Below are 15,206 nucleotides of genomic sequence, written 5' to 3' on the forward strand. Positions count from 1 at the left end.
CGGACCTGAACCAAAAGCTAATTGCTTCTTCGTGTCACCTAACCAACTCATCCACCAAGTTTTGTCATAAGTCGTCCACAACTTTTTGGCATATCGTGCTATATATCGGTTTTGGCCCGATCACTCAATGGTGAAGAATCAATAAAAAAAAATCTCTGTTCCAGATCCAGATTCGAATCTTCACCGAAATTAAATCACTTCATCCTTGTCACACACCCAACCGATCCACCATGTTTTGTACGAATTTGTCCACAACTATTCACAAACAGACAGACAAACGCAGTCATTCACTCATCATATCACAACCTTTTCAGTTCCTATCCTCTCGAAGTCAAAGTCTAATGCTTACCTGTCATCATTCACCTCTTTTCTCACATGTAGAATCATTTTGAGCCTCCTGAATACTGTTCCCTCCAGGACTTAAAGTCTACTGCCCCCAGCCACCTTATGGCCTCTCTCCCATATATAAATAAATATATAATGCCGATACCAAGACCCTGTTACCATATTATCTCAAACCATATTATATGTCAACATATTTATCAACATGTTACAATGTTGTGAACGTACCCTCCTTTCATGTTGTGGTGCATCGAAGAAAAAGTTACTCAAATGATATCTACTGATTTTTAGACTGTCATATGGTTAAATCAATAGCAAGAAAGATATGCTGATTTAATGGCTAACATGACAGAAACATGGGATGTTCATGGATGAACATCGGTTGGAGGTAGGGAAGTGCTCTCAGCCTAATCTTGCTCATCATGGTGATGGAGTTGGTAAGCAGGAAGGTAAACAAGAAAGATATTGTGGGGAGGATATTGTATGCAGACGACCTAGCTGTTGTGGTGGAGAGTGGATGGGAGATGCAGGAAGTACTGGGGGAGTGGAAGGAGGTATTTTGAGAAACATGGGCTGAAATGATATAGACTTCTTGGCTTTCACAAAGTCAATGGGGCAGGCAGGATGGCCTACAGGTATGCACATACGCACACTCACCTCCAAGCTGTCTAGCCTGGGCTCGAATCTCGGCCCAGCTATAAACTGTCATCCTGGTATCTCACAGGTAAGACCACTTTATTTGGACAAAATGACAAACTCCCTCCCCCCCCCCCTCAAAAAAATGGAAAATGCCTTTTTGGTATTTCTAGATGTTATGGTGGAGCTTGGAATGAAACAGCTCCTTCATAAGCCTAAGGCTAACGCAGTGAAAATAAGACACCCGCCAGAGAATTCTGATAACTTGACAAAAAAAGAAAAAAAACTTCTGTGGCTTCTGGTTAAGTTCGCACCAGTTCTTGTTCATCGTACCAGTTCTTGTTCATCGTACCAGTTCTTGTTCATCGTACCAGTTCTTGTTCATCGTACCAGTTCTTGTTCATCGTACCAGTTCTTGTTCATCGCACCAGTTCTTGTTCATCGTACCAGTTCTTGTTCATCGTACCAGTTCTTGTTCATCGTACCAGTTCTTGTTCATCGTACCAGTTATTGTTCATCATACCAGTTCTTGTTCATCGTACCAGTTCTTGTTCCATGAATGAGCAAATCAACAAGCAGAATCAATTGGATCAGGATGAAGGTGAAGCCACCGGTCATTCCGATGTCATGCCACACAGCAAATATCACATCACTCTGTGTCAGGAGCAGTTTGCACATTTTTCAGGACAACATTCGGGCAAATATTTTTTAAAATAAAAACACTGTTTGTAGCAAATGGGTGAAGACCCCTCGCCCAAGCAAGAGGATTTATTGTATAGATGCAAATGGTCAGCAACGATGATTAAATCACACTGAAAGATCATCTACATATTGCATATGCAAAAGTGGCAGAATATTCCACAGCATTTTCCCTTTAATCTCCCAGATTTCCATTACTCCTCTTACCTTCCAATCACCTTGTGTTATTTTTGTCACCCTCACCCCAACTGTACCCTGGTTTAGAATAGGAACACCGTATCCCTGCGTGTCGTAGGAGGCGACTAAGAGGGTTGGCGTCAGGAAGGGCATCCGGCCATAAAAACATTGCCTCAAAAAGAGAACCATGACAATTACAAGTACATATGGGCAGGGTACAGCCCGAAGTGGAGATCGGTTTCTGAGGTTTGGGACATGGAATGCAGGGACAATGACAGGGAGATCAGGAGAAGTGGTGGAAGTATTGATCAGAAGAAGAGTGGACATATGTTGTGTGCAAGAGACGAGATGAAAGGGAAGTGGTGTGAGAATGGTGAAGGGTAGGCAGGGACAGAAATACAAGTTTGTGTGGCAAGGGTGCCCGGAGGGCGTGAATGGTGTTGGTGTCCTGTTTTCTGAGGAGTTTGTAGACAGTGTGGTGAGTGTGACTAGAGTGAGTGATAGGTTGATGATGGTGAAAATGATGATTGGAAAGCTCTTGGTGAACGTCATCTTGGGATATGCTCCGCAGGTTGGTCGGAGCGATGAAGAGAAGGACAAGTTCTGGTGTGCAATAGAGAAGCTGATGGAAAACGTGAAAGATGAGGAAGTTGTTGTGGTAGGAGGAGACCTAAATGGACATGTGGGAAGGAGTATGGACGGTTTTGAGGGAGTTCATGGGGGTTACGGATATGGTGTGAGAAATGGAGAAGGTGAAAGGATTTTGGAGTTTGCTGATGGAGCTGATTTGTTGATTTGTAATACTCCGTTTCAGAAAGAGGATAATAAGCTTGTTACATACACGTCAGGTGGGTCGACGACAACCGTTGACTACCTGATGGTGCGTAGGCGAGATAGGGGGCACCTCCGTGACACAAAGGTGATCCCGGGGGAGGAGGCTATTTCACAGCACCACTTGGTTGTCTGCGACATAAGGGTTAAAGGTGCGAGGAGAGCTCGGCGGGTGAAGTACCAACCGAGAATGAAGGTGTGGAGGTTGAAAGAGGTGACAGTAAGGGAGGCATTAAAAGAGAGGCTGAGTAGGGTCGAGGATGATGTGGTTGAGCTTGAACGTGGTTGGATGTCAATGAAAGATAGTCTGTTGGGAGCCGTTGGTGAGGTCTGTGGATGGACCAAAGGACCACCGAGGCACTCGGAAACATGGTGGTGGGATGATGAAGTTGGAAAGAGGATTGACGAGAAGAGGAAGAAGTTCAAGGAGTGGCAGAAGGCGAAGGGTATGGGATCAGAAAAAACAGAGCATGAAAGTTATAAGGCAGCCAAGAAGGCTGCAAAGAAAGAGGTAGCAAAGGCGCAGGAGGCATGGAGGAAAATGTTCGGAGAACACTTGGATTTGGAAGAGGGTCAGAGAGCGGTATTCAGGATTGCAAAGCAGATAGCAAAAGAGAGGTGTGATGTGATGGGGGTGAGTTGCTTGAAGGATGAAGTGGGACAAATCGTTGTGGACCCAGATGGAATTAAAGGAAGATGGAAAAGATATATGGAAATGCTGTTGAATACAGAGAATGAATGGGATGGCAACATAGAGAGTAACCCAGTTTTAGGACCGGCAGAGAAGATAACTGATAATGAAGTTGAGGAAGCGATAAAAGCAATGAAGAGTAGAAAAGCGGGAGGGCCGACGGGAGTTGTGGGAGATTTGTTGAAGGCAGCAGGAAGTTGGGGTGTGAAGATAATGACAGAGATCTGTAATTTGGTGGTGAAATAAGGCCGCATTCCAGTGGATTGGGAACTGAGTACCCTCGTCCCTCTATACAAGGGGAAAGGTGACCCTCTGGAGTGTGGCTCGTGCCGAGCGATAAAGTTATTGGAGGATGGAATGAAGGTATTGGAAAGGCTGTTGGAGAGGAGGATAAGGAAGAAGGTGAAGATCGACGAAATGCAGTTTGGATTTATGCCAGGAAGAGGAACGACAGACGCGCTCTTTATTGTAAGGCAGTTGCAGGAGAAGTACATGGAGAAGAGGAAGAAGTTGTTTCTTGGGTTTGTTGATCTGGAGAAAGCATTTGATAGGGTTCCACGCGAAGTATTGACATGGGCATTGAGGAAGTTAGGAGTGGAGGAATGGTTGATCAGAGTAGTGATGGCAATGTACAAAAGAGCACGCACAGCTGTAAGGACGAAGGACGGGAACAGTGGTGAGTTTGAGGTGAAGGTGGGAGTGCATCATGGGTCGGTACTAAGTCCACTACTATTTGTAGCTGTGATGGAGGTGCTGGCTCAGAATGTATAGGAGGGTTTATGGTGGGAGTTGTGGGATGCAGATGATCTGGTGTTGATTGCGGAAAGTATGGATGGACTGAAGGAAAAGATGAACAAGTGGAAGGAATGTATGGAGACAAAAGGTCTGAAGGTGAATATCGGAAAGACGAAGGTGATGGCAAGTGGTAAGGCATGTGGTGAGGTGGAAAGAACTGGGAAGTGGCCATGTGCTGTGTGCAGGAATGGTGTCGGAGTGAACTCCATTCAATGCACAATGTGCGCTGAGTGGGTTCATCAAAAATGTAGTGGTCTGAGAGGGTCATTAACCAGTGTGGCAGCTACATTCAAATGTAAGGTGTGCACAGAGGGAGCTGCAGATGGAGGAAATGTTGAGTTGGATCTTGGAGACGGCGTGAAGCTGGAAGGTGTGAAAACATTTTGCTACCTCCGAGACATGCTGAATGGAGAATGTGGATCAGACTCGGCAACGGTTGCTAGAGTGAGATGTGCATGGAAGAAGTTTCGGGAACTGAGTGGCGTGCTGATGAGGAGGGGAGTGTCGTTGAAGCTGAAGGGAAAGGTGTATGCTGCAATTTTGCTGCATGTGTGAGAAGTGTTATGATTTATGGGAGCGAGACATGGGTAATGAATGTAGAGCAGCAACGAAGGCTGAAAAGGGTGGAAATGCGAATGGTTCGGTGGATGTGCGGAGTATCGTTGAGAGAGAGGAAGACAAATGATGAATTGCGAAAGATGATGGGAATAGAGCCTGTGATTGATGCTGTGAAGAGGAACAGGTTGAGATGGTTTGGTCATGTGTTGAGGAAGGATGAAAGTGACTAGTTGAAAAGAGTGATGGAAATGAATGTAGAAGGAGGTAGAGGACGGGGAAGACCGAGAAAGACTTGGCTAAAGATGGTGGAAGAACAAATGTGGGCAAGGGGGTTAACAAGGAGAGGTGCAGAAAATAGGGCAAAATGGAGAAGATTGTCATGGGGACCACAAGGCTAACCCCCGCTCTAGCAGGGAAAATGGCCTTAAAATGCATGTTGTTGTTGTTGTCTCCCCAACTATATCTACACCTTGCTTTCCTTTTTACAAGTATTCACTCATCCCTCCCTCTCGCCCTTCTCCTCAATCCATCCCTCTTTGTTGACATATGTAAGATGTAATTGAATGCTCTTTACATAAAGCGGTCTATTTTACACGCTACATAGTTACCTCCACCACCAATATGGACAGAGGTTATGTTTTCACCCATGTCTGTTTGTCTGTCTGTCTGTGAGCGGGATGCCTCAAAAAGTTATGGACGGATTAGGACGAAACTTGGTGGAGAGGTTGGGTGTGTGACAATGAAGAATTGATTAGATTTTGGTGAAGATCCGAATCCTCATCAAAGAATATTTCAAATGATTTTTCACCATTGAGAGATAAGGCAAAATACGATATATAGCACGATAACTGAAAAGTTTCCATTTTTGTTCAGGTCTGGATAAAATCTTCATCTTTGGGAAAAAGGCATTTCATACTGTCATACTTAACGACCAAAATTAATGATTTGGGAATTCAAAACTATAAAATATCCGTTCTCAGCTCTCCGGAAAAATCATTGCAGAAACGTTCTGCAGAGTTGGGCGTTTTGTATTCACCGTTACGTCACACAATGAAATAAGACCTTCACATAAAACCATATAAAGCAATTTGTGAATTTATGAATTCTCAGATGCAGATCATGAAAACAGGTTGACAGCTCATGACTGACTGCGGAGCACTTCGATACATTTCCTAAAAGATCAAAGGTTATATTTGGTGATGTGTGTGCTGTTTACATCAGTTCATATCAACGCAATGTTTACTTTTGGACTGATGCTAATCCACATTATATTGAAGAATTTCAAGACCATGCACCACATGTTATTACTGTAACATGTTATTATCCTGGGACCTATGGCTCACCATGTAGTTTATATAATAATGCTTCTCCTTGCACCAGTGATTCAGCTATTCATGTCTACCTGCCCCAAAGGGATGCAAGTTGGTGGTTGTCTTGGATATTTACCAATTTCATTTTCCAAAAGTTCGCAAAACCCATTCTTTTCTTCATGCTCATTGGCAAGATTTCTCATTCATGATTTATACCACCTGTAGCACCTTGGTCAAAGAGCTTTTTCTCATTCATGATTTATACCACCTGTAGCACCTTGGTCAAAGAGCTTGTCATGAGGATCTGAACAGATTACAAACTTTAAATCCCTCAATTAATCTGTCCTATTGTAACTTTTAATTATTTTAAATCCGGCCATGATACTACCTGTAACCACCTCTTGAGTGATGTCATGTAGGCCCAGGCTCCTCTAATGAACATTTATTTAATGTAAACAAGGCAACATGCAATATCTATTACTTTTCTTCAAATAAAATAAAATATTTCCAGTTTAAAATATTCCGTTTAAAATATTCAGTTTAAACAATCACGAATACGTCACACTACCGCCCCCTGCTGGCTTTGGATCACCACAACCTAATATTTTAAGTATTTACAATACAATATCAGGCTGAATTAATCTAGTAATAAATATAATACAGTTGTCTATTCACACTAGGCCTCTGACAATAGTCATCACAACAATTTAGGTGTGAAACATGTGATCAATTTATGATGCTTTACTTGAATACATCTCAAATATATAATCACTCGCAAAAATCTTACTTTGAACCTTTCACTTGGGCTGATGAAATAAGTAATTAAAAATCAATAATATGATCAGGATTAGAAAAAATATTAATATTTCATATGCAGTCTGTGGCTGCTGGTTGCATTATTGCTGGAAGCGCCGCTGTGCCGCTGATGTGGTGCCCCCTGTTTCCAGTAAGCTGGTACTTATTTTGCAGACCTCAGAAGGATGACAGGCCCAGTCAACCAACCTGGTGTTAATTAATGGCTGACAGGGACTCAAACTCAACACCCTAAGACACTAAGATCTTAAGCCAGCCACTTTAACCATTAAGCCAACACCACGCATATTGCCTGTATTAGTATTAGAGCATCAAGAAGAAAAAGACATAAAATGTCATAGCCCCCGCCGTGTTTTGTCTGATTAAAGGCTGTCAGTCGGCCATCTTTCGACGGATGACAAAACAAATCTTCTGTATATGTATACGGTACCCATGTGTTGTATTGGTGCCAATTTTGTGTAATGTCTGTTATGAAGGTGCGGACACACAGAGAGGATCAAGCACCATATTTTATTCCAGGCAACACAGGCCTCCACTCGGCCCCGCCCACAGCGGCCTCAATCGGCCCCGCCCATAGCGGCCTTGATCGGCCCCGCCCACAGCGGCCTCGATCGGCCCCGCCCACAGCGGCCTCGCATGATCTGTTCCAACATGAACACCTCGGCCTCATCCTCAGGTTCGACAACGGCCATTGTAGATGGCAATCAAGACAGGCCATCACAGTTAGCGTGCCGTTCGGAAGCACGAAATTTGATTTCATAGTCGTACGCACTGAGGACAAGACACCATCTCTGTAGTCCGAGCAGCGGTAGTGACTGGAATGCGTTTCTGAGGATTAAACAAGAACTGAACCGGCTGATGATCAGTTTGTCGGAGAAAATGCCGACCTACCAAGTACTGACGAAATTTATACACGCCCCATACCAAACTCAGCGCTTCACACTCAATCTGAGCGAAGTTCTGCTCTGCAGCTCTCAGAGCACGTGACGCAAAACACACCGGATGCTCAGCACTGTCACTCATTACGTGAGACAAGACGGCACCGATGCCGACGAGGAGCTGCCACACACCAGAATGAGAGGACGTGAAGGTTCGTAATGTGCGAGCACCGTGTCTGCAGTAAGGCGAGCTTTTACTGTTCGGATGATGCTTGTTCCGTCGAACTCCACCTCCAACGAACATAATGATACCCTTGTTTGTCCGTCCGACTGCGAATGTGTTACATCCCGTTCCACCATTGGTTGGACAGTTCACCTGAAGCCACCCACAATTTCAACCTGAAAAATCATACTGCCACCATGTTGGTGCTCACTGCTATGTGAAGCCAAAGACATCTTCGGAGCTGTCATATTCACAATCGCCATGCCCTCCCTACAAGTTTTCCCTCAGTGAAAAACGACCAAAGTGACAGTTAAAAGTATTGTTGCGGTTCTGAGAAAGTGTACATATATGATTAATAAAGGTTAAAGGTTTGCCCCCATAGTTAGTCCACATGCAACACGTAGGCCACCTTAGAACATTAGTTATGTCATAGTATAGGTGTAGAATAAGGCCATTCCCAATAGTGATACCTGCATTGTGTAAAAGAAATAAGAGTAGGTCCCATTCATTTTGCGGCCCACCCTCCAAATCTACCTCGTTGGGCAGCATCCAGTCCGCGCCCAATTTTTGCTATTGCCCTCGCATTGGGATGCTCAAACCAGCCAAATGCCATGAGGTAGGCCTGAAAAGGGGGAGGAGCGCGAGGTCGGGGTGTGGCCACGTCAAGCAGACGTCAAGGGCGGGGCCGGTAAGAGCCAACGACCAACCAGGGCTCGGGTGGAATGGCGTGAGGGGCGTGGTCAAAGCGCAGCTGGCAAATTCGAGAGGGTTCGCTGGGCGGCGATATATAAACGCGCACGCAAAGCCCTTCCAGAGAACTCGTGAGGGAAGCCAAGCATTGGCATGATAGAGGACTTACGCAAAAGCGCTGGTATCAAGAGGTAAAGAGGACTCTCGTGCGGAAGAATTGATAAGGACTATTGGGAGAGGCGCTTTGTCTACAGGACTCGTTTGGGAAGGCTGGCGGTGTACAAGGATTGGCTTTGTGAAGGACTCGCTGCATTAACAGGACTTGCTGGGAGAGCACATTGTATAAGCAAGAACGATTGGAGAGCGCCCTGTATAAAGAACTCGCATCAGTGGCGCATTGTTGAGGAATTCGGCGGGAGAGGCGCTTCGCCATTTGAACTGTTGGGAGCGCATATAGCGCCGGTTCATTTATTACATACGCGGCTGAGCCACGAAGTAACCGCCAGCCTAGCGTACCTTTCCCCCGATAATTGTCCGATCCGCGCCAACGACACGCGGGGAACGCCTGCCGTCCTTCCATCTTCTTCGCGGTACGAGTCGGGGACCCGGAGAACGAGCTGTGGACATCATCCCTGGACCATCAACCCTGACCATCTACATCCCCGTGTGAGTGTGTCTGTGTGTGCGGGCCCGTTTGTCCAGGGGATAAGTATAAGACTGTAATAAGGCTGCACGGTGTATTCTGTTTCTTCTTCTTCATTGTACAAAGTGTTGATAAACCAATCTGTTCTTCCTTTCTTCTTAATCCGACCGTATTAGTGATTTCTTCCATTGGGTAAGCGTGGCACGATTCGGAACCGCTCGGATCGGGTTTAGTACCTGTTAACGGCCCGGATCACGGCTCGCTATCGCTCGGCGTTTCCACCTAAAACCGTGGTTCGGGCGGGGTTATTTCCTTGCTTCCTGGGAGGCGCTGGTAATTAGGTAATAGGAATAATTCGGCCTACCACCCTATTCAGCGCTGACCGGAAGGAACGTAATAGCTCTGGATCACGTCGGCTAGTAAAAGACAAGGGGATTAATCCCCCCTTGGTAAGGGGAAGGCCGACGTTTGAGATCCGCAACATTATTTTGGTTCGATAGGTGCCACAGGCCTTGTGAAGATAGGCCTCAGCGATAAAGGCAGCGGTCTGTTTTGAAGGCTTAGAGTGGGGGAAGGGATTGGTGCCCTAGGGTTGAAAAGGGGAGGGGGAGGACTTGGGATTTGGGATGGAGGGTTGTTGACTTTGGATTGTGGGGTGGGGCTGGAGGAGAGTTGAGGACGTGAAGTCACATTTTACATTGGGCAGATGTTCCGCGGATCTCTGCTCGTAAGAAATATAATATCATAAATGGTAATTGATCTGCCATGAATAAAAGTGAAGCCATTTCTGGCCTTACCCTTCGTCAGAGCAAAAGTGGACCAACTCCTGGCAGAATACAAAAACCATTGAACACTGCACCAACTAGGAAGTGCTACCGATAGTATTGAAACAACAAACATAAAAGGCATCTTGATATTCATAATCAGTGATGTCATAATAATGGCACCGCTTTTCTTACCGTACTCAGTGGGGCATTTCCTCAAGAGGAATTTCCTCCTCCCCATGGATGCCAAATGATGGGGATTGTCCATACTCTATCCTTTTCAAGCAAGGAAGCAGCACGTATCATTTTAAAGTCTTTGGTATGACTTGAACTGGTCCAAACCAGATGGGTGTTTTTTAGGAGACACCATCTCCTTACTGGATGGCAGTTGGCTCCCTACGGAAGCTCATCTGACCTTTGCCAGGTGTTGTTTTTGGTCCTGGCAGGGTGTCACAGTCACCCTCCCCACTGGCAAAGCCAATGAGGAGTGTCGGTTTAGTCGCTGACATCCCGACCATGCGGCAGGTAGCACTGGGTTACATGTTACCAGTGGCAGACCCAAAAGACTGACCTGACCAGATTATTTCACCAAGTCATTCACGAACTGCGGCTAGCCAGGCCTGACATTCAACCAAGATTAAGGCAGGAATTTGTAATTTGTTTAGGGTGCCAGCAATAACTCGCCTACTCTTTGCGAAGTACACTGTGGGATATTTAAGGTCCACCAACTAACGCCAGCAGATAGGACTCCCAACTTAATGTTTATCTGAGGGACGGCACATACAATGATGAATCACCTTGGCTGTGAAACACCAGGATGACAGTTTATTAGCTGGGCCGATATTAAAACCCAGGCCAGACAACTTGGAGGCCAGTGTTGTACTGTACATCGAATAAAGGTCACAATTGGGCTGTGGGGTTTTCAGGGGTAATGTAGCACATCACACTTGAAGCCTTGGCCAGGAGAAATGACATATGAGGCCCAAAGATAAATATTATAAACAATCCATGTACAGTCCACAAAATCTTATGGCTAGAAAAATCGGACACGCAATGAGATACATCATTCATGGTAAAGACTCATTTGAGCACCTTACCTATATAGGCCTAGAAAGTTGAGAAGGCTCGGATCCATTAGTCTGGGGGGAATGCGATTAGCATAGAATGACTCAAGGACGTCGGGAATATATTCCATTACCAATCAGCTTGTAGAGCGCTCACCGTGTTGCATAAGCACTCAGGCAAGCACTCCATTGAAACGGTTGCTAAGGATAACAAGACGATTGGTGATGGAACACATCCCTGGTTTGCTCCAAATTTATTTCAGTAGCTACTGTTAAAAAAAAACAAAAAACTAACAGAAGTGACTATTTAAAAAGGTAATCATACCTTGGAAAGAATTGACAGAATAGGTTGTGGTTATTATAATTTTTACTTCCAGTGGGGTATAATAATTTATACTTCCCCATAAAATGCCACGCTGAGCTATTTATACACCTTAACTTGGAATTTGTCCAAGGTGGAAATCCCCCTTGGGGAGGGAAGCCAAAGTAAGTCGCTACAACCTCCATTGTGTGCCCATTGCTATTGATAATGACTTAAGTGAGCGTTGAGGAGTGCCAGGCGTCAAAAGGGGGTGCCAAGTAAACCTCCAAGTGGAAAGATGAGTAACGCCAAGCCATTCACCGTACCGTACAACCTATTGCTTCACGTATGGGTGAGGCTGGGTTTGAATACCCCATACCCAAATTCTTCTTCTTTCCCTCTCTTCCTCTCTCTCGCTCTGGTCCCTTTTTCCCTAATCATCCCTGAATGCACTGAGGTGTCCACGTCTAATTGTTTGGTGAAAATGGTAACTACTTTTTCTCCGCTGTCTTTGCCTACTTGTCATATGTGCTTCATGACTTGCTCCTGCTCGTGATACGTGCTTGTGAATGTTTGACTATTGCTTGCTTATTGTGTAACTATTGTTTGACTACCATTTAACTGTGTGAATATTGCTTTGTAAATACCGTGCGTGCTCATATATGCATCCTTTATTGTTGGTAAACAGCTTTCAAACCTGCTCAATTGTCTCTTTCATCATTTCAACATAGTGTGTAAAGAATCAGATAGATGGGAAGTTCTGCCCCACTGTTTGGCCACTGGTTTAGCCAACGTAGAACCCATGGTTTCGCTCGGCTGTAATAAGTAGACGGGTGGGCGTTGAGTGTACAGTCCCCAATCGGGATTACCAAACCACCGGTAAGGTAACACGTTAATAAAGGAGTGAGAACCTGCTTGATTTAGTGGTTTCAATCGGCGTCCATGGTTGACTAGCAATCTGCTGGACCATGGAGTTATCCGTGACCAGTGGCCTCAGGCCCGGAGATCGGGGAGCAGGACTTAAGAGCCCCCTCGTGGTAACCCCTGACCCCGGTTTCGTAACAGTTTTGTCATAATTTTTACAATGCCATATTTACCTTCGCCACCGAAGGTAGATGGAGGTTATGTGTTCACCACTGTCTGTTATGACGAAAATTTTCAATTTCTGTCTGTCTCATTTGTTTGTTCGTCTGTGAGAGCGATAACTCGCAAATGCTTTCAGCTATCTTCGTCAAACTTTACCAGAGGGTTCTGAAGGATAAAAGTGAGGCTGGGAACGTTTTTTGACAACATAGATGAAAGGTCAAGGTCAAAGATCAAGGTTCTCTCGTTTGTTTGTCCGGGCGATATCTCAGCCATCCTTTGAGCTAGGAAGTTGAAATTTGGACACAACAGTGAGCACGTGCTTTGGCAAAATGGTATGTTTTTTGATTAATCAATTAATTGATTAATTACTTAATTATTATCGATTTATTAATCACTTATTTATTTTCTTTCTCATCTGGGCAATATCTCAGGCACCTTTTGAGCTATGAAGCTGATTTTTGGACACAACAGTGACCAAGGGATTTGGCTATAAAGAGTATTTTTCATTTATTAATCAATTAATCAATTAATTATTTAATTTTTCGATTAATTACTTTATTAATTGATTTTCAAAAAGTTGCCGATTCTGATTAAACAGAGGTGATTTAGGTATGCCATTAGCCAATTGATTCAGAAACGAATGATTTTACAATTATTATTTATTTATTTTAATTATTAATTTCTTACTTATTTTCTTTCTCCTCGGGGCAATATTTCAGACACCTTTTGAGCTCGGAAGCTATTTGGATTTAAAAAAAATTCATTGCTATAAAAAAAAATTCATTGATAATGTTTCATTGATATCGATTTTTGTCATACATGTCAAGCTCCCTCCTGACGCCTTCTTGTTTGTTTAGCTGTCTGTGAACAGGATATCTCAAAAAGGGGACAGATTCGTAGGAAATGTGGTGGAGAGGTTGGGTGTTCGACAAGGACAAATCGATTCTATCAATTCTGGTTTCCCAACCCAATTACAAGATTATAAGCTGAAGGATTGGTTTTTATGGTGTAGGGTGTGGTCCCTCCGATTGGACGACAAGCTAGGTGTCCCATGTGCTGGCATTAGTTGGTGCACGTCTAACGACACCATAGTGTATATTGTAGATAAGGGTAGGCGAGCTATCTTCGGCATCCTGAACAAATGACAAATTCCGATCCTCATTGACTGCTGGAAGGCAAATGGCAAACTAACCAGTGTAATCCTTACCAAGAGGCGACTTCGATCTGTCAGCAGAGTGTGGACATACCCAGAGAGGGTGAAGGGAAAAAGGGGCGGGGCAGAGGAAAAAGAGGGAGGGGCGATGAAGAAAGGGGGAGGAGGCAGAGAGAGAGAGATAGAGAGACAGAATAGACAAGCCTAAGTTTCTTGGATTTTAACCTGGGATCCCAGCATAATCAACCACGTGATCAGATGGGAACATCAAACGGACCAACTGTTTTAAAATATTTCTTGCATCAGTTTTCCTGGCCTTAGGTTTTTCTCTACGTGGTACTTTTACGTCATGTACATTGTCAAAGTGCAATGTTTCATAGATACACCTTAGAATGTGTTTAGAATGCAATTTCTTATACATTTGTACTAATACCTATGTCTGCTAATAAAAAGTTTATGTATTTCTCCCAATATCTGCTCTGCTGGCCTCATTTGAGTGTCAACAATTTAAACTCCAAACTTTCCTCTTTGGGTCACCTGCACATGACGACCTATTAACATCCCACCACCTTTGTGATGCCCAATTCTATGTCCTTTGTGGTGTCATCGAAAACTTCACAAAGGACAACAGTATTAAACGCATTCCAAGGCAAAAGGAAGGAAGTTCTGCCTCTGCACAATCTCCTTCAGGTATTATTGAATAATTTTGCGTCGTCATCTTTATTTCTACCTGGCTAATATGGGATTCGATGATTAAGGAACACCATGAGGCAAAAAAGGGGGTGGAGGGGTCAGGGATATGACATTAATATGAGAGAAGTAAAAAAAAGTAGAGAGAAAAAAAAAGCCTCAGGTCTTCAAAACAGCTCTTCACCACCATCTAAGATCATCTCAGGTCATTCCCATCCAAAACCATCTCAGATCATCCCCCATCCAAAAGAATCTCAGGTCATTCCCCATCCAAAATCATCTCACATCATTCCCCACCCAAAATAATCACAGGTCACCCCCATCCAAAATCATCTCATGTCATCCCCATCCAAAATCATCTCTTGTCATCCCCATCCAAAATCATCTCAGGTCATCCCCATCCAAAATCATCTCAGGTCATCCCCATCCAAAATCATCTCAAGTCATCCCCATCCAAAATCATCTCAAGTCATCCCCATCCAAAATCATCTCAGGTCATCCCCATCCAAAATCATCTCAGGTCAACCCCATCCAAAATCATCTCAGGTCATCCCCATCCAAAATCATCTCAAGTCATCCCCATCCAAAATCATCTCAAGTCATCCCCATCCAAAATCATCTCTTGTCATCCCCATCCAAAATCATCTCAGGTCATCCCCATCCAAAATCATCTCAGGTCATCCCCATCCAAGATCATCTCTTGGAATCCCCATCCAAAATCATCTCAGGTCATCCCCATCCAAAATCATCTCAAGTCATCCCCATCCAAAATCATCTCAAGTCATCCCCATCCAAAATCATCTCAGGTCATCCCCATCCAAAATCATCTCAGGTCAACCCCATCCAAAATCATCTCATGTCA

This window comes from Myxine glutinosa, chromosome 2 (genome assembly GCF_964187855.1).
Source record: "Myxine glutinosa chromosome 2, kmMyxGlut1.1, whole genome shotgun sequence".
NCBI classification, from domain to species: domain Eukaryota; kingdom Metazoa; phylum Chordata; class Myxini; order Myxiniformes; family Myxinidae; genus Myxine; species Myxine glutinosa.